Below are 17851 nucleotides of genomic sequence, written 5' to 3' on the forward strand. Positions count from 1 at the left end.
TTTTCACCGGCAGCTTGTGGTAGTATTTTACCTCACTTTCTATTTCGTGTATATGACTACTTGCACTTGGTGCTGTCATTGACTGAACATCACCTTTTGTCCCGATCGTAGTTCGAATAGAAAATGCTATTTGGTGCGAGCAGCTTGCCTGGCCCGAAAATGACAAGTGGGAAAGGCCTCGTTGGTCAGCTTGTTCGCAGCAAAGAATGTTCAGCGTTACCTTGTGATCTAGTGTTTAGCATTGGGCGCTTTCATCACCACGACAACAGTTCGATTGGTGTCTGTCTCAACATCTGCCGATTATACGCTCTACCAAAAGTATACTGTACTCAAATTGCTGATTTTTTCACTGTGAGGGCGAAGAGACATTAGTGGACATTAGTTATGAATTCATCAGCTGGGTTGCAACTTTGCTTCTCCTACCGTCTCAGTCTTTCTTTCTTTACACTTCTTTGCAGATTCAATCATCCTTGGCCGTTTAATAAAGCCTGAGAAGTCCATAAGGTGAAAACACAGAGAGTCAAGAGACAGATTAAAGTATCGAAACAAATATCAAGTTCTGCGAACGAGCAAGAATTTAACATGGAGCTCGGGAGAGATTCCTTCAAATGTCTTGTAAGAGACTATTGGACACTCGTCTGCTGAAATATCTGTTTGAAGGAGAGGAATGTGGTTGGTTAAATCTGGTTCATATTTATTTGAGCTTCAAACAACATTGAAAAACTGGACCTCGCTCAGAATCAACCGTCAAATATTCCAAAGCGAGAATCATACCCCAAGCCAAACAAGACACCGAGAACAAACCACCGGTAATAAACCACTGCAGCCACTGCACAATTAAGTACCAGCCGCAGCCGATCGGTTATCCTTTAAGATCTCTTCGATCCATCCAATCACGTTTTCTATTCCGATGAAGAGAAATGTCGAGTTGCACACTAACAATTTCCTCCGTTCTCTTTCGCAAACATATCGCTGAACTAAACTTCACAAGTCACTCAGGAAAAATAATTCAGTTCAACAGCATCAGCTTCCGAAGGACCTGCGAGGACAGACTGGCCAAACCTGCGTTCAGTCGTGAAGCTTGTGGGTGTTTTGTCACCCGAAGGGACAGAGACAGGCCTGTGACAAAGGGCGAAGGCAGGAACTCAGAAATGTGGCCATTCAGGGCCATAAATGGGCAGACAGTCACAGTCATTGATTCCGACACACAGCCCGGTAGTTGTTCAGTCAGTCGGGGAGCGAGGCCTGCAGCCAGCAAACAAAAAGCCTGAGAAGAAGTCAGCTGGTGCAAAAATAAACACAAACTACCCAACACGCGGGTTCGCCCATAAAGCTAAGATGTCCACATGGCCGGTTAGCTCAGTTGGTTAGAGCGTGGTGCTAATAACGCCAAGGTCGCGGGTTCGATCCCCGTACGGGCCATAAGGTTCCTATTGCAATATTTTGGTAACTTTTAAAAGTTTGGCAGACTTTGGAAACAAGCGAATCCACACAAAATGTCATGAGGTAAATTTTTTGGAGTAACATCCATTAATATGTTTTCTGATCTATCTTTTTGAGGTCCAAAGTGGACGGCCTCAAACTTGCTTACGTTGAAATCCATTTGCCGCAGTTTTGCCCATTCACTTAATCGAGTAATATCTCTCTGGAATCTCATTCTTCCATCCACACTGCTTATAATTCTGTCTATCTTTGTGTCATCGGCAAACTTGGATATGTGGTTCTCGATCCCGTCATCTAATATCAATGAGACGGCCTAAATTGGGGTAAATTCACATTCAGCTTCAATCTCCACATCATCTTGAGACATTTTTTTTTGCTCCGTGTGTGTTGCGCCTTGGAAACTTCTGCACTTTGTCCTCTGGAGCTCAAATATAATTCAATTCGAACAACTGCCAAGATGTCAGAATCCAATTGGTGACTTTTCACTAAAAAGCAGTGAGATAACAGGGCTCGTCCGGGATTTGAACCCGGGACCTCTCGCATATTCTATTAGAAAAACGCCCAAAGCGAGAATCATACCCCTAGACCAACGAGCCGCTTGCTAGAAAGCCCTGCAGCCGGTCTAAAATTTCACCATAGTCTTCAGCCGATCGGCTATCCTTTCCAACCGCTTCTGTCCACCCAATCTCGTTTTCTATTCCTATATACAGCAATATCAAGTTGTACACTCCCTATTTCCAGTCACCAATATTAGTCTCTCTTTACTAAATTCGTTTACAATGTACGACTTGATTTTTCAAATAATACTTTTCAGAATTAGTTAATCTGAAGCTGCATTGGCATCTGTCTCGGCATCTTCAGAGTATACAAGCTACCATCAGTATATTTTACTCACATTGCTGTTTTCTTTCACTGTGAGGGCGAAGAGACAAAAATGTGGAGACATTAGCTACGAATTTATCAGCTGGGTTGCACCTTTACTTTTCCGACCGTCTCAGTCTTTTTTTCCTTTACCTTTCCCTGCTGGTGTTGCAGGATAGATCAGCCTTTACCGTTCCAGGAAGCCTGAGAAGTCCATCAGGTGACAACATAGAGACAAGAGACAAGGAGAGATAGAAAGATTCATGTAAATAAAGTCGCTTATAAATGGGTGGTTCTGCAAAGTAGCAGAATTTTAGTTGCAGATTGGGCAAGATTCTTTCTTGTGTATTTGAATTTTGCAAGAGTACATTGGGCACCCAATTAAAAGCGCCGGCCATGCTCGAGTATCTCTCATGCTCTGAGAGAGATAAATGAAGTGAATTAGATCCAGTTCATTCATTTGAGCATTGAACGGATCTTTAAACAATAATTCAGCGAGCAGAAATCAAACCTGCGAAGGAAAACTCCTTTTGATCTTGAATTTAACGCTTCAACCACTCGGCGATCGCAGCGGCACATGGCAGTACTTGCATAGCTGTAGATGCTACTTTAAACTGCCAGTTGCTTCCAACGATGCCCGATAGACCGGCGTTGTCTTGTATCTTTCCCAGCAGCTTCATTTGATTCGGTTGGTCAAGTATAGGAAATTGAATGATTTTCAGCGGCAGCTTGTGGTAGTATATTACCTCATTTTCATTACCGGTAATGAACCACTGCAGCCACTGCAGAATTCGGTGCCACCCACGGCCGATCGGCCATCCTTTCAGACCTCTTCTATCCATCCAATCACGTTTTCTATTCCGATGTAGAGAAATGTCGAGTTGCACACTAACTATTACCTCCGTTCTCTTTCGCAAACATATCACTGAACCAAACTTCACAAGTCACTCAGGAAAAATAATTCAGTTCAAAATCATTAGCTTCCGAAGGACCTGCGAGGACAGACTGACCAAACCTGCGTTCAGTCGTGAAGCTTGTGGGTGTGTTGTGATCCTAAGGGACAGAGACAGGCCTGCGACACAGAGCGAAGGCAGGAACTCAGAAATGTGGCCATAAATGGGCAGACAGTCAGTCACAGTCATTGATTCTGACACACGGCCCGGCAGTTGTTCATCAGTCGGGGAGCGAGGCCTGCAGCCAGCAAACAAAAAGCCTGGCCTGAGAATGAGGCCGAGACCCAATCAGACGGATAAACAGACAGACAGATAGACAGACATACATCTGACTCAACGTCAAAACGCAGCGTGATCGAATCAGAAAATGCCACTTTGTGCGAGCAGTTTGTCCGGCCTGGGCTGCAATGAGGTAGGACACTGGGAGTATTCAATTAAAGAAATCAGTACTTCAAACAGAAAACATTCTTCACTCACTCATCCTGAGACATTAGGGTCTCTATACTTGAATTATTGTTCCATTCATTGGAACTTGGGAACATGAGTAGGCCATTCAGCCCCTCGAGCATCCTTCCTGAGGTGGGTGCCCGGAACTGAATGCAATCCTCCAGATGGGGTCTCACCAGAGCTCTGTGCAGCTGTAACATAACATCCACCCCTTGTTTTCCAGCCCTCTTGAGATAAACGGGGAGAGTCAGAGCTCAAGAGAGAAAGCGAGAGTGAGCAAATGGGAGTGAGAGAGAGGACTATGCATTGCACAAACCGTCCCTGTGTCGATTTCTCAGGAGCGCTGTGAATCCCCACTGAGCTTTTCAATCAGTTGCTGCACCGCAGCAAAAGTTCCAAAGCAGCATATGGGTAACGTGAAATAACCTAATCGATAGCCGATTTGTGGTGCCATGGATAGCACGTGGGACTTCTTCAAATCACTGCAAAGGTTGTGTGTCCGAATCTCACCATCGTTGAATTTTAGTTCAGGGTTCGGTGATTTCGGCGCTGGGAAGTGAAATTTTGCAGCAAAACAGCAACAGGATCATTCATGTTGGTAAAGGAAGGGGTACAACCTCCTGCACTTCATCTTATACAAGTGGCTCCAGTCCCACCCGAATTTATAATGCTTAATCCTCTCTGAGCTGGATTGGCGAAACACTCTCAAGATGGAGGCACATCATCTGCTCACCGCAAAAGTCAATCTGCTGGACCTCCGGCTCTGTCAGACTGCATGTTCCTTCAGTCAGGTTTCCAACTGGACACATGCATCCTGCTGCCTGCGAGCATTGGTGCTTGAGGGGTAGACTTCTAGCTTGCAGTCATTCTATTCCTGTGAAAGTAGCTCCTGAAGATCGCAAGATGGAAAGTATCGTGACTGAGCGGTCGAACGCGCAGGGTTAAAGCTCAGGTTAAATTCCATAATTTGTAGATGGATCAAAATCATAGTTTGCGGCTCCAATACCGCAGCCTCCCTCCTGTAAACTAATAACACTAAATATCTCATCTGATATTGCAACAAGAGGAACCACGTGGCGATACAAATAATTGATGCATTTTGGAACACTCAATTATACGTTCAGCTCCGTTCGAAATGTTCACAAGGAAAAGGTTTTGTTGATCTAGGTGAGACTCGACTAACAACCTAGCCATTTCCCGACCTTGTACGTTCATATAAGGACCGCGCACTGACTGATTGCGCTGCTGGAGCCCGGTCACTTTGATCACCTGTCCCACTCTGCTGGAAGGAATCTTAAGGTGAGAGACCCTTACCTGTGGGAACGTGTCCTGTCCCCGTGATGAAAATAATATCTGCACGTTCACTTTCAGCTTCTTTCACATCCTCTGCTCCATCGCACTACAATCGGGTTTTCTGTGAACAGGTCAAAATAAACACTGGCAGAAATTCTAAGAGCAGTGGGATTCAAACCCACGCCTCTATAGAAATTAAATCTAACACCTTCGACAGCGAGGCCGCGCTACCATAATGTCACAGTAATGTTTAAAGAGCTGTTTAATGCTCCAATAAATGAATTGAAGCTAATTGACCGCATTTAGCCGGTGCTGGGGTTGTTCTCCTTCGAGCAGAGAACGTTAAGAGGAGATTTGATCGAAGTGTTCAAAATCATGAAGGGTTGAGATAAATAAATAAAGAGAAACTGTTCCCATTGGCGGAAGGGTCGAGAACCAGAGGACACAGATTTAAGGTGATTGGCAAAAGAACCAAAGGCGATATGAGGAAACAGTTCTTTACCCAGCGAGTAGTTATAATCTGGAATGCGCTGATTGAAAGGTGGCTTTCAAAAAGCAATTCGATAAATACTTGAAGGGAAATAAATTCGGGGCTAACGGGAAGGAGCGGGGGAATGGGACTATCTTGACTGCTTTAACAACGAGCCGGCACGAGCTCGATGGGCCGAATGGCCTCCCTCTCTGCTGTAACCATTTTATGATTCTATGATTCTGTTTATACTCTTTATTTTCTTTGCATGCATTTCTCTATCTCTCCCTGTCTCTGTCTCTTGTGTTGTCCTCTAATGGACTTCTCAGGCTTCCGTGAACGGCGACGGCTGATCGATCCTGCAACATCAGCAGAGAAGGTTAAAGAAAGGTTGAGACGGTAGGAAAAGTAAAGGTGCAACCCAGCTGCTGCAGTCAATGTCTAAACATTAAGATCTCTTCGCTCTCACAGTAAAACAAAGCACAAATTTGATTAAAGTATACTTATGGGTGAGTGTATGTTATCACCATGCCGAGACAGACGGCAAAACATATCATAGAATCATTAAAATTTACGTTAGCGGAGGCCATTCGGCCCATCATGTTTGTACCGGCCGGAAAAGAGATATCCAGCATCACCCGACTTACCAGCGTTTAGTCCGTAGTCTTGTCGGTTACGGCTCTTCAAGTGCATATTGAAGTCCTTTTTAAACCCGATGAGGGTTTCTGCTTCTCTCACCCTCTCAGGCAGTGAGTTCCAGACCCTCACCACCCGCTGGGTGGAACAAAATTCCCCTCTGCTCCACTCTAATCCTTCTACCAATTACCTTAAATCTATGACCCTTTTTATTGAACTCTCTGCTACGTGAATCATGTCCTTCCTATCCACTCTATCGAGGCCCGTGATAATTTTATACACCTCAATTAAATCTCGCCTCAGCCTCGTCGGTTCCAGAGAAAACAACCTCAGCCTATCCAATCTATCCTCATAGCCAAAATTCTCCACTCTTCGCAACATCGTCGTAAATCTCTGTACCATTTCTAGTGTAGTCCCATCTTTCCTGTAACGTGGTGATCAAAACTGTACGCAATACTCCAGCTGTAGCCGAACTAGTGTTTTATTCAGTTCCAGAATAACCTCCCTGCTCTTACATTCTATGCCTCGGCTAATAAAGCAAAGTATCCTTTATACCTTTTTAACCATCTTAACCACCTCTCCTCTTCCCTTCAGGGATCTGTGGACATGCACTCCAAGGTCTCTCTTTTTAACGACACCTCTCAGTATCCTCCAAAGCAATGTAGTTTCCGAGCAACTAATTCTGAAACGTCTTGCTTGATAATATAAGTCGTAGAGACGAAACCAATTTAGTAAAGGGAAACTAATATTGGTGACTGGAAATAGTTAGTGTACAACTTGATATTGCTGTATACCGGAATAGAAAACGAGATTGGATGGACAGAAGAGGTCTGAAAGGGTAGCCGATCGGCTATGGGAGACAGCGAAACTTTAAACTAGCTGCATGACGTAAGTAACAGCGTCTGGTTGGTCTAGATGTATGATTCTTGTTTCGGTGGCTTTGGTTGATTAATATCTGAGAGTCCCGGTGTAAAATCCCCAATAAGCTCTTGCTGTTCAGCTACGTTGAGTGTAAAATTCACCAATTGTCTTCTGACATCTTTTCAGTGTTCCTGTTGGTAGGATTAAAGTGCATGTTTGAGCTCCAGAGGACAGAGTGCTGAAGTTTCCAAAGTGCAACACATGTGAAGTAAATAAAATGTCTCAAGATGATGCAGAGATTGATGCTGAATGTGAATCTCCCCCTATTCAGGTGGTCTCATTGATATTGGATGACGGGACAGGGAACGACATATGGAAGTTTGCCGATGACACCAAAATGGGCAGCGTTATAAGCAGTGCAGATTTTTTAGGAAGAGGAACACAGGAACAGGAGTAGACCATTCAGCCCCTCGTGCCTGCTCCGCCATTTGATAAGATCATGGCTGATCTGTGATCTAACTCCATATACCTGCCTTTGGCCCATATCCCTTAATACCTTTGGTTGCCAAAAAGCTATCTATCTCAGATTTAAATTTATAAATTGAGCTAGTATCAATTGCCATTTGCGGAAGAGAGTTCCAAACTTCTACAACCTTTTGTGTGTAGAAATGTTTTCTAATCTCGCTCCTGAAAGGTCTGGCTCTAATTTTTAGACAGTGCCCCCTACTTCCAAAACCCCCAACCAGCGGAAATAGTTTCTCTCTATCCACCCTATCTGTTCCCCTTAATATCTTATAAACTTCGATCAGATCACCCCTTAACCTTCGAAACTCTGGAGAATGCAACCCCAATTTGTGTAATCTCTCTTCGTAACTTAACCCTTGAAGTCCGGGTATCATTCTGGTAAATTCCAGAGAGACATTAATATAATGAATGAATGGGCAAAACTGTGGCAAATGGATTTCAATTTAGGCAAGTTTGAGGTCATCCACTTTGGACCTCAAAAGGATAGATCAGAATACTTTATAAAAGGTGAAAAATTCGAAACTGTGGAGTTCCAAAGGAACTTCGGTGTCCATGTACATAGATCAATAACAGGTCATGGACAGGAACAGAATATAATCCAAAAGGCTAATGGAATGGTGGCCTATATGTTTAGAGGATGAGAATAGACATTATGCTACAGCTGCACAAAGCTCTGGTTGGACCACACCTGGAGTACTGTGTTCAGTTTTGGGCACCGCACCTTAGGAAGGATATATTGGCCTTGGAGGGAGTGCAGTGTGATTTACTAGAAAGATAACTGGACTCTAAGCGATAAATTACGAGGAGAGATTACACAAACTATAGTTGTATTCCCTTCAATTTAGTAGATTAAGGGTTGATGTGATCGAAATGTTCAAGATATTAAGAGGAACTGATGTGGTAGATGGATAGAAACTATTTCCGCTCGTTGGGGTGTCTAGGACTTGGGGACATAGGCTAAACATTAGAGACAGACTTTCAGGAGTGAAGTTAGGAAACACTTCTGCAAGCAAAGTGTTGGAGAAGTTTGGAACTCTCTTCCAAAAACAGCAGTTGATGCGAGCTCAATTGTTAATTTCAAACCCGTGATTTATCGATTTTTGTTAACCAAAGATATTTGGAGATATGGGACTAAGGCGGACACAGGGATTTCGGTCACAACTCAGCCATGATCGGATTGAGTTGCGGAACAGGCTCGACGGACCAAATACCACAATCCTGTTCCGAAGTTCCTCATTGGTGCAGAATGCAAAACGATCTTGTATTGACCGGGAATCGAACCCGGGTCTCCCGCGTGGCAGGCGAGAATTCTACCCCTGAACCACCAATGCTTGTTTTTGTAGAAGTTACATGCTCCTATATGGAATGCTGTCTAAACGAACATGCCGTTTGCAGCTGCGATGGCCGAGTAGTTCAAGCGTTGGTCTCAAAACCCCATTTGGGTTTTCCTGCCGAGGTTTGAATTCTGCTCGCAACCCCCAACTGTTTCAAGATCTCTTCAATGCTCAAATAGATTAATTGGAGTTAATTGACCGCATTTACCTCTCTCCCAGCATCAGAGATACTTTTAATTGAGCGTCCAATCTTCTCTTGCAAGATTTCAAGACCCGAGAAGGAATCTCTCCCAATCTGTAACTTAAATTCTGGTCGTTTGCAAAACCTGACATTTATACTCTTTATTTTCTTTGCATGCATCTCTCTATCTTTCCCTGTCTCTGTCTCTTATCTCTCTGTTGTGCCCGACGGGCTTCTCAGGCTTCCTTGAAAGGCGAAGGCTGATCTCACCTGCAAAACCAGCAGAGAAAGGTAAAAAAAAAGGCACTGAGACGGTTGGAAAAGTACAGGTGCAACCCAGCTGCTGCAGCTAATGTCTACACACTTATGTCTCTTCACTCTCACAGTGAAACAAAGCATCAATTTGATTAAAGTATACTTCTGGTCGAGTGTATATTATCGCGATGCCGAGACAGACGGCAATTATATCATAGAATCCGAGAAAGTTATGCCAAAGAAGGAAGCCATTCTGCACATCGTGCCTGTGCCGGCCGAAAAATCGGTACCGAGCCTCATCTCACTTTCCAGCGTTTAGTCCCTAATCTTGTCGGTTATGGATCTTCACGTGTATATTGAAGTTTTTATTTTTCAATGCGATGAGGGTTTCCGCCTCTCCCACCCTTTCTGGCAGTGATTTTCCGACCCCCACACCCACCACCCTCTGGATGAAAAAAAAAATTCACTCCCCTCTAATCATTCTACCGATTACCTCAGATTGATGTATCCTGATTATTGACCTCCCTACGAAGGGAAATAGGTCCTTACTATACACTCGATCGAGGCCCGTCATAATGTTATACACTTCAATTAAATCTCCCTACAGCCTCCTCTGTTGCAAAGCAAACAACCCCAGCTTATCCAATCTAATCTCATCGCTAAAATTCTCCAGTTCTGGCAACATTGTCTTAAATCTCCTCTGTACCATCTCTCGTGCAATCACATCTTTCCTGTAATGTGGTGACCACAACTGTATGCAGTATTCTTGCTGTGGCCTAACTATTGTTTTATAAATTTCTACCAGAACCTCCCCTGCTCTTATATTCTATGCCTCGGCTAATAAAGGAGAATATTCTTTATGGCTTCTTAACCACCTTATCTAGCTGTTCTGCTGCCTTCTGGGATCTGTGGACATACACTCCAAGGTTTTGCTGTTTATCTGCATCTCTCAGTCTCCTCCCAAGCAATGTAGTTTCAGAGCAACTAATTCTGAAACGTCTTACTTCATAATTCAAGTCGTACAGTCGAAACCAATTTGTTAAACGGAGACTAATATTGGTGACTGGAAATAGTTAATGTACAACTTGACATTGCTGTGCACCGGAACAGAAAACGAGATTGGGTGGACAGAAGAGGTCTGAAAGGATGGCCGATCGGCTGTGGGAGGCAGCGAACCTTTCAACTGACTCCACGGCTTCAGCATTAGAGGGTTGTGTTATGTGATACGCGCGCGATCTCAGTTTCAAATCCCGCATGACCCCTCCTCTTTCTGTGCTTTTAGTGAAAAGTCACCAATTAGCTTCCGATATCTTTTCAATGTTGCTGTTGGTGGAATTGAATTATATCCAGAGAATGTTTGAGCTCCAGAGGACAGAGTGCGGAAATTTCCAAGGCACAACACAGGTGAAAAAATAAATGTCTCAATATGATGAGGAGATTGAAGCTGAATGTGAATTTACCCCAGTGCAGTCGGTCTCATTGATATAAGATGACGGGATAGAGAGCGACATGTGCAGATGACGCCAAGATGGGCAGCACTGTAAGCAAAGTAGATGGAAGCAGAACATTACAGAGAGTATTTAATATAATAAATGAATGGGCAAAACTGTGGCAAATGGATTTCAATTTAGGTAAGTGTGAGGTCATCCAACTTGGACCGATAGAGCATTGATCAGAATACGTTCTAACTGGTGAAATGCTCGAAACCGTGGAGTTCCAAAGGGACTTAGCGGTCCATATACATAGATCATTAAAATGTCATGGACAGGTACAGAAAATAATCAAAAAGGCTAATGGAAAACTAGCTTTTATATCTAAAGGACCAGAATACAAGGTGATAGACATTATGCTACAGCTATACAAAGCTCTGGTTAGACCACGCCTGGAGTACTGTGTTCAATTCTGGGCACCGCACCTTAGGAAGGATATTTTGGCCGTGGAGGTAGTGCAGTGTAATTTTGCTAGATTGATACCTGGAATCCAAGGGTTAAATTACGAGGGGAGATGACACAAACTAGGGTTGTATTCCCTGGAATTTAGTAGAATAAGGGCTGATTTGATTGAAGTTTTCAAGATATTACGGGGAACTGTTGGTGTTGATGGAGAGAAACTCTTCCCGCTCGTTCGGATGTCTAGGACTCGGGAACCTGGCCTAAAAATTGGAGTCAGGAATTTCAGGAGTGAAATTAGTTAACACTTCGACAAGCAAAGGGGGGTAGAAGTTTGGAACTCTCTTCTGCAAGCGACAGTGTTAGCTTAATTGTTGATTTTAAACCTGAGACTGATAGATTTTTTCGATAACCAGTGGTATTAAGGGATACGGAGCGAAGGCGGTTATCATAGAATCATAGAATCATAGAAGTTACAACATGGAAACAGGCCCTTCGGCCCAACATGTCCATGTCGCCCAGTTTATACCACTAAGCTAGTCCCAATTGCCTGCACTTGGCCCATATCCCTCTATACCCATCTTACCCATGTAACTGTCCAAATGCTTTTTAAAAGACAAAATTGTACCCGCCTCTACTACTGCCTCTGGCAGCTCGTTCCAGACACTCACCACCCTTTGAGTGAAAAAATTGCCCCTCTGGACCCTTTTGTATCTCTTCCCTCTCACCTTAAATCTATGCCCCCTCGTTATAGACTCCCCTACCTTTGGGAAAATATTTTGACGATCGACCTTATCTATGCCCCTCATTATTTTATAGACTTGTATAAGATCACCCCTTAACCTCCTGCTCTCCAGGGAAAAAAGTCCCAGTCTGTCTAACCTCTCCCTGTAAGTCAAACCATCAAGTCCCGGTAGCATCCTAGTAAATCTTTTCTGCACTCTTTCTAGTTTAATAATATCCTTTCTATAATAGGGTGACCAGAACTGTACACAGTACTCCAAGTGTGGCCTCACCAATGCCCTGTACAACTTCAACAAGACATCCCAACTCCTGCATTCAATGTTCTGACCAATGAAACCAAGCATGCCGAATGCCTTCTTCACCACCCTATCCACCTGTGACTCCACTTTCAAGGAGCTATGAATCTGTACTCCTAGATCTCTTTGTTCTATAACTCTCCCCAACGCCCTACCATTAACGGAGTAGGTCCTGGCCCGATTCGATCTACCAAAATGCATCACCTCACATTTATCTAAATTAAACTCCATCTGCCATTCATCGGCCCACTGGCCCAATTGATCAAGATCCCGTTGCAATCCCAGATAACCTTCTTCACTGTCCACAATGCCACCAATCTTGGTGTCATCTGCAAACTTACTAACCATGCCTCCTAAATTCTCATCCAAATCATTAATATAAATAACAAATAACAGCGGACCCAGCACCGATCCCTGAGGCACACCGCTGGACACAGGCATCCAGTTTGAAAAACAACCCTCTACAACCACCCTCTGTCTTCTGTCGTCAAGCCAATTTTGTATCCAATTGGCTACCTCACCTTGGATCCCATGAGATTTAACCTTATGTAACAACCTACCATGCGGTACCTTGTCAAATGCTTTGCTGAAGTCCATGTCGACCACGTCTACTGCACAGCCCTCATCTATCTTCTTGGTTACCCCTTCAAAAAACTCAATCAAATTCGTGAGACATGATTTTCCTCTCACAAAACCATGCTGACTGTTCCTAATTAGTCCCTGCCTCTCCAAATGCCTGTAGATCCTGTCCCTCAGAATACCCTCTAACAACTTACCCACTACAGATGTCAGGCTCACTGGTCTGTAGTTCCCAGGCTTTTCCCTGCCGCCCTTCTTAAACAAAGGCACAACATTTGCTACCCTCCAATCTTCAGGCACCTCACCTGTAGCGGTGGATGATTCAAATATCTCTGCAAGGGGACCCACAATTTCCTCCCTAACCTCCCATAACGTCCTGGGATACATTTCATCAGGTCCCGGAGATTTATCTACCTTGATGCGCGTTAAGACTTCCAGCACCTCCCTCTCTGTAATATGTACACTCCTCAAGACATCACTATTTATTTCCCCAAGTTCCCTAACATCCATGCCTTTCTCAACCGTAAATACCGATGTGAAATATTCATTCAGGATCTCACCCATTTCTTGTGGTTCCGCACATAGATGACCTTGTTGATCCTTAAGAGGCCCTACTCTCTCCCTAGTTACCCTTTTGCCCTTTATGTATTTGTAGAAGCTCTTTGGATTCACCTTTGCCTGATCTGCCAAAGCAATCTCATATCCCCTTTTTGCCCTCCTGATTTCTCTCTTAACTCTACTCCGGCAATCTCTATACTCTTCAAGGGATCCACTTGATCCGAGCTGCCTATGCATGTCATATGCTTCCTTCTTCTTTTTGTCTAGGGCCTCAATCTCCCGAGTCATCCAATGTTCCCTACTTTTACCAGCCTTGCCCTTCACTTTATAAGAAATGTGCTTACCCTGAACCCTGGTTAACACACTTTTGAAAGTCTCCCACTTACCAGACGTCCCTTTGCCTGCCAACAGACTCTCCCAATCAACTTCTGAAAGTTCCTGTCTAATACCATCAAAATTGTCCTTTCCCCAATTTAGAATTTTAACTTTTGGGCCAGACCTATCCTTCTCCATAGCTATCTTAAAACTAATGGAATTATGATCACTTGTCCCAAAGTGATCCCTCACCAACACTTCTGTCACCTGCCCTTCCTTATTTCCCAAGAGGAGGTCAAGTTTTGCCCCCTCTCTAGTCGGTCCATCCACATACTGAATGAGAAATTCCTCCTGAATACACTCAACAAATTTCTCTCCATCCAAGCCCCTAATGCTATGGCTGTCCCAGTCAATGTTGGGAAAGTTAAAGTCCCCTACTATTACCACCCTATTTTTCTTGCAGCTGTCTGTAATCTCCTTACATATTTGCTCCTCAATTTCCCGTTGACTATTTGGGGGTCTGTAGTACAATCCTATCAAAGTGATCTCTCCCTTCTTATTTTTCAGTTCTACCCATATAGACTCAGTGGAATTAGGTCACAGATCAGCCATGATCTCACTGAATTGCGGAACCGGCTCGAGTGGCTAAACTCATCTTCCTAATTGGTGCAAAACACGAAACGTTCATGCATTGTCCGCGAATCGAATCCGTGTCAGAGGCCAGAATTCTATCCCAGAGCCACCAATACTCGTGCGTACAGGCACTGCATATGTACATTTATGTTACTCTCATAGTGATTGAAAGCAGCAATTTGAGTAAATTATACTTATGGTAGAATGTAAACTATGACGATGTCGAGACAGACGATTATGTTGTTTCAGAGCAATTCATTCTGCAAAGTGTTACTTGATAATGCAAGTCTTACATTCAAAGCAAATTTGATAAAGAGCGAGAAATATTGTTGATATGAAATGATCAGTGTAGAACCTGATATTGCTCCACATCGTGCATCGTAGAAGAAAGCGGGATTGTATGGACAGAGCCTTCTGAAAGGATGGCGGAACGGCTGCATGGCAGCGAAATTTTACAGCGGCTGCACGGCTCTGTTGCTTGTTGGTCTTTGGGGCTGAATGTCGCTCAGGAAGTTCGAATCGTTCAAAATTCCCAATGAGCCCTGTTATGTCCCCATTTTTAGTCAAAAATCACCAATTGGCTTCTTACATCTTTTCAGCGGTGTGGAAGACAGTTTTGACTTATCTCCAGCAGAGCATGTTTGAGCACCAGAGGAAAGAATGCAGAGGGTTTGTCCACGCAACACAAGTAGACGAAATGAAGATCATCTTTCAAGAAGTTGTAGATTGAAGCCGGCACATGAATTTATCCCAATTCAGACAATCTCGTGGGTACAGAACAAAAAAGGTAAAGGAAGCTGCATTGGCCTGGAAACAAACCCCAGGTTTCCCACCAGCAGGCGAGGGTTCCACCACTGAACCACCAATGGACACACGGCTGCAGGCAGCACGTGTAGCTTTGGATACATGTCCAGAACATGCACTCTGGCAGAGTTCCTGTGATTACCCTACGCAATCAAATCTACAGTTGCGCGGTGCCCTTTGTGTTAAATTATGGATCAAGCATGGTCGTGAAATTCACTGGGGGCTCGAAACCAGCTTACACGACGATTGTGAAACAGTCAAATAAATAAGAGCTGTAATTACCAGGCAGTGTTTACTTCTCTCAGAGGTAAGGGATAATCGAGCCCAATGTTCACCTTTAAGATTTCACGACTTGAGACAGAATTTCAAATAAACTGTACCTTAAATTCTGCTCAATCACAGAATTTGGAGATTTATACTATTTTATTTCTTTGCATGCATCTCTATATCGCTGTCTGCGTTTCTTCTCTCTCGGTGTTTACCCCTGATGGACTTATCAGGCCTCCTTGATCGGCCAGGCCTGGAAACCGGGGATGGAAAAGACTGTCGGATCTTCAGTCCAATTGTTGGATTTCGGCGGGATGAGCTTTGCTATTTTCCGTCTCCGTTTTGGGAAAATATAAACCCAGATGGGATTTCACCTCCTCGGGTCCCGTCACCTCCGGGTAATGGGAATGAACCCGATCTATCACTCGGTCGGAACATCCGTATTCTTATTGCTTAAGTATAAAATTACGGGGTTACAGTTATTTTCAGGACGCATTTTAGAAATTAACACGTAACAGACTTATGCGAAAACCAGAAGCACGTGGAATTAAAGGACCAGTGGTAACGTGGGCACCTAATTGGCTCAGGAATGGGAGGCAGAGAGTAGTGCTGAACGGATACCCTTATACATTAGGGTCCCTATACTTGAATTATGTTTTCATTTATTGGAGCATAGGAACAGGAATCGGCCATTCAGCCCCTCGAGCCTCCAGGTTAACACATCCTTCCTGAGGTGGAGTGCCCAGAACTGAATGATGTCCTCCAGATGAGGTCTCACCAGAGCTCTGTGCAGCTGCAACATAGCTTCCACCCCTTTGTATTCCAGCCTTCTTGAAATAAACGGGGAGAGTAAGAGCTCAAGAATGAAAGCGAGAGAGAGCAAGACGAATAGAGAGAGACAGACAGACAGACAGATCACGAGGCATTGGAGAAACCGTCGCTGTGTAGATTTCTCAGGAGCTGCTGTGAATCCCCACTGAGCTTTCGAACCACTTGCTCCACCGCAGCAAAAAATCATAAGCAGCAAATGGGTAATGTGAAATCACATAATCGACAGCCGATTTGTGCCGCAATGGGTCGCACGTTGGACTTCAAATCACCAGCTCCAAAGTTGTGGATTCCAATTTGACTACCGTTGAAGTTGAGGGCTCAATTTTGGTGGTGGGAATTAGAACTTTGCAGCAAAACCACAACAGGATCACGAATGTTCATCAAAGAAGGGAAACAACCCTCTTGTAGCTCCTGAAAATCGCAAGAATTCAAGTATCGTGACTGAGCGGTCTAACCCGCTGGTTTAAAGCTCCAGTTAAATCCCATATTTTGTGGATGGATCAAAATCACGGTTTGTGGCTCCAATTCCGCAGCCTCCTTCCTGTAAACTAATAAAACTAAACATCTCATCTGTTTTTGCAACAGCGTAGGCCGGAGGAACCACATGGCTGAACAAATAACTAGATGCATTTTGTAACACACCAATTGCACATTCTACTCCGTTCGAAATGTTCACAAAGAAAAGGATTGGTTGATCTCGATGAGAGTCAACGAACAACCTCGCCATTTCCCGACCCTGGACTGTCATATAAGGACCGCCCACTGACTGATCGCGCCGCAAGAGCCCGGTCACTTTGATCACCCGTCCCACTCTGCTGGAAGGACTATTAAGGTGAGCGGCCCTCACCTGTGGGAACGTGTCCTGTCCCCGTGATGAAAATAATATCTGCACTTTCACTTTCAGCTTCTTTCACATCCTCTGCTCCATCGCACTACATTCGGGTTTTCTGTGAACAGGTCAAAATAAACATTGGCAGAAATTCTAAGAGCAGTGGGATTCAAACCCACGCCTCCATAGAAATTAAATGTAACACCTTAGACCGCGTGGCCGCGCTACCATAATGTCACAGTAATGTTTAAAGAGCTGTTCAATGCACAAATATATGAATTGAAGCTAATTGACCGCATTTACCCCGTGCTGGGGCTGTTCTCCTTCGAGCAGAGAAGGTTAAGAGGAGATTTGATAGAAGTGTTCAAAATCATGAAGGGTTTAGATAAAGTAAATAAAGAGAAACTGTTCCCATTGACAGAAGGATCGAGAACCAGAGGACACAGATTTAAGGTGATTGGCAAAAGAACCAAAGGCGACATGAGGAAACACTTTTTTTACCCAGTGAGTATTTATAATCTGGAATGCGCTGCCTGAAAGGGTGGTGGAAGCAGATTCAATCGTGACTTTCAAAAAGGAATTGGATAAATACTTGAAGGGAAATAAATGCAGGGCTACCGGGAAGTGGCGGGGGAATGGGACTAACTGGATCGGTCTTACAATGAGCCAGCGCGGGCTCGATGGACCGAATAGCCTCCTATGCTGTAACCATTTTATGATTGTATGATTCTATTGATAATCCTTATGTTCTTTGCATGTATTTCTCTATCTCTCCCTGTCTCTGTCTCTTGTGTTGTCCCCTGATGGACTTCTCAGGCTTCCTTGAACGGCGTTGGCTGATCGATCCT

General features: G+C 44.1%; 3 non-coding genes across 3 annotated transcripts; 1 reads left to right on the top strand and 2 right to left on the bottom strand.

The window, feature by feature from the left end:
* The first annotated feature begins 1348 nt into the window (after positions 1-1348).
* trnai-aau (transfer RNA isoleucine (anticodon AAU)) lies at positions 1349-1422 on the top strand. The gene has a single exon. It is a non-coding gene; the product is annotated as a tRNA-Ile (tRNA).
* A 527-nt stretch (positions 1423-1949) lies between these two features.
* trnap-ugg (transfer RNA proline (anticodon UGG)) lies at positions 1950-2039 on the bottom strand. The gene is given in 2 exon segments: positions 1950-1985; positions 2004-2039. It is a non-coding gene; the product is annotated as a tRNA-Pro (tRNA).
* Positions 2040-8748: 6709 nt separating this feature from the next.
* Positions 8749-8819, bottom strand: trnag-gcc (transfer RNA glycine (anticodon GCC)). Its single transcript has one exon. It is a non-coding gene; the product is annotated as a tRNA-Gly (tRNA).
* Positions 8820-17851: the final 9032 nt, after the last annotated feature.

This window comes from Heptranchias perlo, chromosome 20, assembly GCF_035084215.1.
Source record: "Heptranchias perlo isolate sHepPer1 chromosome 20, sHepPer1.hap1, whole genome shotgun sequence".
NCBI lineage: Eukaryota > Metazoa > Chordata > Chondrichthyes > Hexanchiformes > Hexanchidae > Heptranchias > Heptranchias perlo.